At 51.1% G+C, this 7,712-nt stretch overlaps 1 long non-coding RNA gene across 1 annotated transcript; it reads right to left on the minus strand.

The window, feature by feature from the left end:
* Nucleotides 1–2,237: 2,237 nt before the first annotated feature.
* On the minus strand, nt 2,238–7,081 carry LOC123586827. The gene is made up of 2 exons (XR_006706974.1): nt 2,864–7,081; nt 2,238–2,632 (listed from the first exon to the last, which is right to left on the minus strand). It is a non-coding gene; the product is annotated as an uncharacterized LOC123586827 (long non-coding RNA).
* Nucleotides 7,082–7,712: the final 631 nt, after the last annotated feature.

Raw genomic sequence — 7,712 nt, forward strand, 5'->3', positions numbered from 1 at the left:
CATTTCTGAGAAAGAAACTGAGACCTTGAGAGAAGTGACTCATCCAAGGTCACAGCACGGTGAAGCCGGGAATGGCACCTGTGAGACGAAAGGCTTTCAGGGCAGCAGGAAACGAGCTTGTCTTTACTATGTGTTTGGAGAACAACCTTCCCTTCTGCCACTTCCCAGTGGTCCGAGGCATCTGTGGCTGGAGAGGTCTCTGCTCAGGGGCTGCCCGTGCACCAATCTGCTCTCGTCTTGGAGGCAAAAGCCGGCTTTGTAGCACTTTGCACGGTGCAGGGATGGCACAGGGCTCCTCGACCTCGGTAGCTGCACGCTCCAAAGCCAGCTTTATGATGGAGGACCAGCCGTTCTTTTCCACATAAAACACCTTTATGGACTTGGAAGCGCCAGGCTCCCAAGTTGGCTCGCTCAGCTGGACCTGTTTGAGTAAGCGATGTCCGCCAGTCACAGAGAAATGGGCCCCTCCATCCGGAAAGGGCCCTAAACCAAAGCCTGGAAGTCTAGGCTGAGCTGGGAGGGGACACCAAGCAAGACAGACAGTCCTTGCTCTCTCAGGAGACGTGTGCACTTTGGATGTCTGTACAGTTATGCAGGTGCACATTTGATAAGCTGCCACCAGATATGTGAGCACACAGGAGACTCCTAGGGGATCACCTGCCCAGTGGCCCCTTTTCTAGAAACTACACACCCATGTGGTCACAGCAAGAGTCCCAGGGATTCCTGCTCCCACTCCAGCCAGGCAAATGGACCAGAAGACTGCCTGAGCTGAGCCAGTCAGAGTTCTTCCTTGATAATTAGGAACCAAGAGATCCCAGTGAGGTCTGGCTTTCTCATAAATAAGAGGGACGTACACATCAGAACTTAGTGGTGGCCATTTTCTTCCATATAGGCAAAAATACAGAGGAAGCTAGTCTAGAGCAAAAGAAAAGAATAAGTCAGGTCTGGGGGCATCTGGGTGGCTCAGTCAGTTAAGGATCCGACTCTTGATCTCGAGGTTCATGAGATCGAGGCCCACATCACGCTCTGTGCTGACAGCACGGGACCTGCTTGGGATTCTCTCTCTCCCTCTCTCTCTGCCCCTCCCCTGCTTGCATGTGCTCACACACTCTCTCTCAAAATAAATAAATAAATAGAAGAAGAAGAAGAAGAAGAAGAAGAAGAAGAAGAAGAAGAAGTCGTCAGATCTGAAAAGAGAAGGCCCAGTCCATCTATGCCCTTGGGTTTCATGATACCCTCAGATTCTTCTACCCAAGTTCCGATTTTTGCTTAGAAGTGATTTCTGTTACTTGCAACCAACAAATAGTTACTGGGGTGTAATTCAGTTGGTCTCAGCCTGGGGTGGCTTTGTTCCCCAGGGGACATTTGCCAATATCTGGAAACATTTTTGGTTATCATAATTAGGGGTCCAGGAGTGCTACTGGCACGTAGTGGGTAGAGCTTGTGGGTGCCGTTACACATCCTGCAATGTTCAGGACAGCCCCCGACAACAAAGAATTATCCAGTCCACATGTCAGTAGGGCCGCAGTGAAGACACCCTGGTATAACTGAAGCTACTATGTGTGTCTAAGGCGGGAACATCCTCATATAAAAGTAGAGTCTATGTGTCACTTCTCCAGTTAGCAAATTTTATTTTATGTTAAATGATAATATTCAGTGGTGAGAATTCTTTTACTTTAATAGTGGGAGGAAAGCCTATTAGTACCACCTCTCTGAAGAATCATTTAACACTAGAAGGGGCCTTAAAACGTCCACTCTTAGGTCCAATCATTGGCTTTTAGAATGTATCCTTGGTAGAAAAATCTTCATTCTGAGATATATGCAAAGATTTATGCAGAAGGATGCTCATTGCAGCTTCATTTGTAATGGTGAGGAGCTGAAACAACTTGAATATCCGACCACTGCATGTTGGTTACATAAATTATGATACATTCATATCACGGAATAACATATACAGCACTTAAAATTATGTTTGTGGAAGTTATTTAATAACACAGAGAAATGCTCATTTGGTCAGCTGAAAAAACAGGATACAGAAATTTTGAAATATATATAAGCCCAGAAAAAAGGCAGCAGGGAAATTTATCAAAACGTTGACCGTGGCCATCTCGAGGGAGTAGGCTCACAGCTAGTTTCTGTTACCCAGTATTTGAAACTATTCTCTAACTCTTCTATAATGAACGTGTATTACTTTTATAATCAGGGAAAAAATGAACACTCAAAAGGAATCCTAGAAGCAGAATTGAAGACAGTATAGATTTATTCATTCATCCAAAAATAAATACAGTAGTCCCCTGCCCCTCATCCACGGGAAGTATGTTCCAGGACCCCCAGGCGATGCCTGAAACCTCAGAGAGTACCGAGCCCTATCCATCCTGTTTTTTCCTATAGATACATGCCTTGATAAAGTAATTTATAAGTTAGGCACAGTGAGAGATTAATAATAACTGAGCAAAATCGAGCAATGATAATAATATACTGTAATAAGTTTTGTGAATGTGGTTTCTCTCTCTCAAAATCTCTTACTGAACTGTACTCATCTTTCTTGTGATGATTTGACATGGTCTACGTGATGAGATGAAGTGAGGTGAATGACGTAGGCACTGTGACGTAGCGTTAGGCTGCTACTGACCTTTTTTTTTTTTTAATTTTTTAATGTTTTATTTATTTTTGAGACAGAGAGAGACAGAGCATGAACAGGGGAGGGGCAGAGAGAGAGGGAGACACAGAATCTGAAGCAGGCTCCAGGCTCTGAGCTGTCAGCACAGAGCCCGACGTGGGGCTCGAACTCACGGACTGTGAGATCATGACCTGAGCCGAAGTCGGACGCTCAACCGACTGAGCCACCCAGGCGCCCCCTGACCTTCTGATGACAGGTCGGAAGGAGGATCATCTACTTCGACTGCAGTTGACCACAAGTAACCACAGAAAGTGAGACCACGGGTAAGGGGGGTACTGCTGTGTGGACATTAAGGGTCTACCAAGTACCAGACATCATGGACAAAAGACAAGGTCCCTGCCCTCATAGGGTTTCCAGTTGAGAAGGGGAAGCATTTTGGAATTTCCAACCACTTTCAAATTTACAATCCCAGAAATCGTTTGAAAAGCTGTTACTGTGAATAAATAGCTACCATTTGTTGAAGCTTATTGTTTAAGTACTAATGTAATTTAAAATTTGGATCACATGATCTCTGCACAACACCTCAAAGAAATATGGTGAAGTCTCAGTCAAGGTCGTATGGCTGTGGGCAGTGGCCAGGATCCAAACCAGACTACTCTGAGAACCAATTACCTATCTACTCTGGTCCCTGCCTCAGTGGCTGAGGATCTGTGAGCATGAGGAGTAGATAACATACGTTCATTCCAGAACCATGTGAGGTGACAAATGGGGGTCACCGGGGAAGACTTTAGGGTTCACAGAGCCAGATGGTAGAAAGGAGCACGCAGGGGGCAAAGTAGGTCACAGACTGGGCAACCGACTAGAGGGCCAATGGCTAGTTGTAGCTTCAGGGAAGGTGGTGGGCTCAGGGGCCAAGGGCATTGTCACCATTGTGCTCTGAGCTCCTTCCAGGAAGGGAGAACAAGAGAGGCAATTAAGGAAGGAAGAGAAGGAAAAGCAAAAAATATTTCAGGAACCAGGATTCGAAAGAAGAGGACGTTGCTGCAGTCTGGAACAACTGCAGCTGTCGCTGCAAAGAACATTCCTTCCCCAGAAGTAAGTCACTAGAGAAGGTTCAAAAAAGGGAGAAGCAGGACAGAGGAGACCGTTCATGCTGCAGACCACAGCCCGGGGAACTTTGAGGACGGAAGGAAAGCGGGGACCTCACGGGTAGGGCAGGACTACTGAGTTTGCGTCCTGCTGGAGGAGACCAACAGACAGGCCCCTGCTTCCCTGGTGACCAAGAGCCCCAGGACAGGTGGGTGTGGAGGGGACAGGAAGCACCAGAAGGGATACTGGAGACTGTTACGAACTCGGGTTCGCTGGATTAACTCTGCCAACTGAAATGAGCGGCAAGCCCTGGTGCCTACGGTGGAACCTCCTGGGCAGCGTGTGCCCAGGAGGGAGGGAATGGTTTCTGCCCTTGAACCACTGGCTGACTCAAAGCCCAGGTCGCTGCGGTCGGCAGTGACGTCCTGGCCCCTTAGTGGCAGAGGCGGGAGCTCATCGGTGGAGAAACACCAGGGCGGCCTGAGTTGATGTCCACTCACAATCTGGCTGTTGGCTTTAGTCCAGACATCGTGATCTGAGGGGGCAGAGAAACTTCTGGGGGAGAGCACTGGGCTGGGAATGTAGAGGCCTGAGCTCCAGTCCCAGGACCAGACACCTGTCCTGTCCTCCACTGCGGCGTGAGAATGACAGGGCCTACTCCTCCCCTCCTGGAGAAGCCCACCCTCTCAGGGCCTCAGCGTCCCCTTCTGCACAGAGGAGGTGGTGACAGCGCCTACGTTCAGGGTTGTGGCCGGAGGTCAGGCAGATGGCACACACAGGCGCCCGAGGAGCAGCCCTGTGCAGGGAAGCGCTCAGGGTGCAGCCGCTGCTGTTTGTCAGCTAATTTGAGATCATAGATGCGGAAGGGATTTGAGGAACACAAAGCACTTCAGGTTCAGGTCAAAGGTGTCGTTCCCGTTCTTTCTTCCCACCTACGTCCTCAAAACTCCCTTTCCACGCCAGGCAGCTGCCGTACTCAGCTACTAAATGTGCCCAGTCCCCCACCAGGGGCTCCCCTGAGGCTCCCCCAGCCTCCCCCACCCCCTTCCCCTGGCTGCCGCACTCCTGCCTGGCCGCGAAGCCCCACCCTGTGTCCCCAGCCCTTGCTGCCTTCCCTGACAACCCCCCAACACCGGGCTGGGGGGCCCCCTGTGGGCTTCACCCAAGCGCGTGCTGAGCTGCGCCTCCTGCCGTGGTCAGTGTTTCCAGTTCTTATTTTGTTTCGTCCCTTTCTTAGGCTCTTGGCTTTGCCACCCCACCTCCTCCCCACAACTTGGAGCTCCCTGTGCAGACAGGCATCTACTTTGTCTTTGACCCCGACCTCTAGTGAAGTCTAGGCAGGCTACTGGGAAGCCCACACGGTGCGAATGGATGGGTCCACCAGATAATGTGTATGAAATCACTTTTGACCATCTTCAGAAGGGTCACTATCAAGTGTTCATGCCGCAGATATTCACTGATCACCTACCACTCTTTGCAGGGCCTCTACTAGGTGCCATGGGCGATGCGTGCCGCAGTCCCTGTCCCGGAGCGCTTTGCGGGGTAATGAGGGAGAAGCCCTAGTATGACTTCGTTTCCTACAAACTGCAAGAACATAAACATACTAACACAAGGAGAGGCTATAAGAGAGGCCCAGGCAAGGCGCTGTGGAAGTACAGTCAGGAACCCCTCGCCCTGGGGGCTTCGAGGAGGCTTCTGAAAGGAGGGGGCGGCTTGAGAGCTGCCTTGGCAAAGGCGTTGGCAGAGCCCCTGGCAGGACAGGCAGCCCCCTTTGTTGCCAGGGGGCGCCCTTGCCCCGAGGCCTCTGCAGCGCCCCCTCTGGCCAGCAGAAGCAGAGGGTAGAGAAGCCGCGTGGTGCAAGGCTTTGGAGCCCCGTGAACCACTTGCTTGCTGTGTCACTGGATGTACTTACTTTATCCACGCCTCAGTTTCCTCATGTATAAAATGAGCTCAGTGGTAGTGACTGACGCGGTGGTGACATTTCAATGAAATAACACATACAGAGAACAAGGAACATTAAAAAAAAAAAAATCTCTCAGTAAACATAAACTCCTTTCACCTCTGGGATCCACCGACCTGCATGCTTCTGGGACAGGGGTGGGCACTCTCAGCCTCGCGTCACTCAGACAGCCTGCCCCTGTGGTCTCCAGGGCCGGCCTGGGTTCCCAGAAAAATGATGCGGGTTAGTGAACCCCAGACCTCCTAAATTTTACAGGTACGGTTAAGAATCTCTCTCATCTCTCATCAGGCTGGGTTAAGAACCAGTCTGTAATCAAGTTGCAGATATCTGAGATAAGAGAATGTCCCACTTTAGACTCTGAATCTGTCAACACAAAACGGCAGGAATACTTACCCCTGATGAGGAAACCAGGCCCAGAGGAGGGAGAAGATTTGGCCAAGGTCACATAGGGAGCCAGTGGCGGAGCCCAGACCTACTCTACTTTTGCCTCTGCTGCACAGAGTTACCGCCTAATAGGCTGGATGTCAAGGACTGAAGGCCCCTGCCATCAGAAGTCACAGCCAGAGCCACCCTATCTTATTCATGTATTGGTTAGGACTGGGGGCGACCCTTCTGGGAGATGATCAGAAATGCCTAAAACCCTCAGTGAATAGATCAGCTCTCAGCTCTGCAATCCACAAGCTCTGAGACCTTGAGCATGACCTTCTCCCTCTCCCGGTCTGCTCTCCCTCACTGTGGAATAAAGAAGTTGACTTTGAGGTCTCCAAGACCCCTTCTCCCCGATTCTCAGGAGCTCCCAGGCATTCAGCAGAGGGAGTTAAGGCCAAATCTCAAGCCAGGACCTCCCTGCCTTTCCTAGGACACAGGCCTCACGATATCTGGCTGGTAGCACTGCTCTCTACCCTGCCCTCTCCCCTCTGCCTCCTGCTTCCCAAACAGATCTGCCCCTGGTTGTCAGCACAGCAGCTGGCTGGAGAGGAGGAAGAGGCTGTGTTCATGGCAGCTTTGCCCCATATCCACCAAGTGTGTTGACCCAGAGCCTCTACCCCTCCCCTACCCACTCTGCCACTGTATCCTCTCCAGTGTCCCCTCTCTGGTGTCTCCCCCATGCCCCAACCACAGGAGCCTAACAGATGCCAAGGTAAACAGCCAGAAGCTACTTACAGCTGGACCCTCTGCTGGAGGGGGGGGGGGGGGGGGGGCGGCGGTGTGAGCCCTCTGACCTGGGCATCTCAGGGGGAGACAACTTGGGCTTCTATTCACTGGGTCTCCTATCGGTCCCATCTGTCCTGTCAATCCCTATGTGTGAGGTTGGGAGGGGCGGTCACAGATAACCTTGCCTGACACATTAAGGCTGCAGAAGCCTGGGAAGTTTCAATGGCTTGCTCAAGTTCACATGCAGAAGCAGGGAGAGGAAGTAGCAAGCTCTACCGACTGAACCAGCCAGGAACCGCTGAATCTTTCGTTAAAAGAACAGGACATAGATGGGGATGGGTGTCCAGCTACATGCTTAATCTGTACCAGAGACCGCCCTCCGCAAAGAGCTGAGACAGATCAAATCTCCTTCCCTGGAGCTCTGGCTCTCCAGGGGAGCTGGAAGCAGAAAAAGACTCAGAAAACTATAAAAAGTCGATGAGTAAAGAGGAGAGTTAGAAGTAGAAGAGTGGACGAGGAACGCGGGCCAAGGAGAGCCCCGGTTCCAGGCCACACTTTGTTCCCTGGTGTCTTTCCTCCCCACTAGCCTCAGGGACAAGTTGACCAGTGTCCTCAGCTCTGGGTCATTGCTGCAAGGCCCCTGCCTCTGTGCACCTGACTCAACCGAAGACCCTTGCTGTGACTTCTCTCCATCTCCGCTCCTAGTAACTTACAGCCCTCGCTGACCACCCACCTTCTTTCTTGGGCCCTGAGACTTTGCCACTGCTGCTCTGTCTGGACTGTCCTTGGGTTACATTTCTGTCACTCACATCCAAAACAGCCTAACAGAAGAGAATGCTCATCTAGGAGGGCAGAATAGATAGTCGTTAAGTAGGTGGACTCTGGAGG

This window comes from Leopardus geoffroyi, chromosome C3 (assembly GCF_018350155.1).
Source record: "Leopardus geoffroyi isolate Oge1 chromosome C3, O.geoffroyi_Oge1_pat1.0, whole genome shotgun sequence".
Taxonomy (NCBI): Eukaryota; Metazoa; Chordata; class Mammalia; order Carnivora; family Felidae; genus Leopardus; species Leopardus geoffroyi.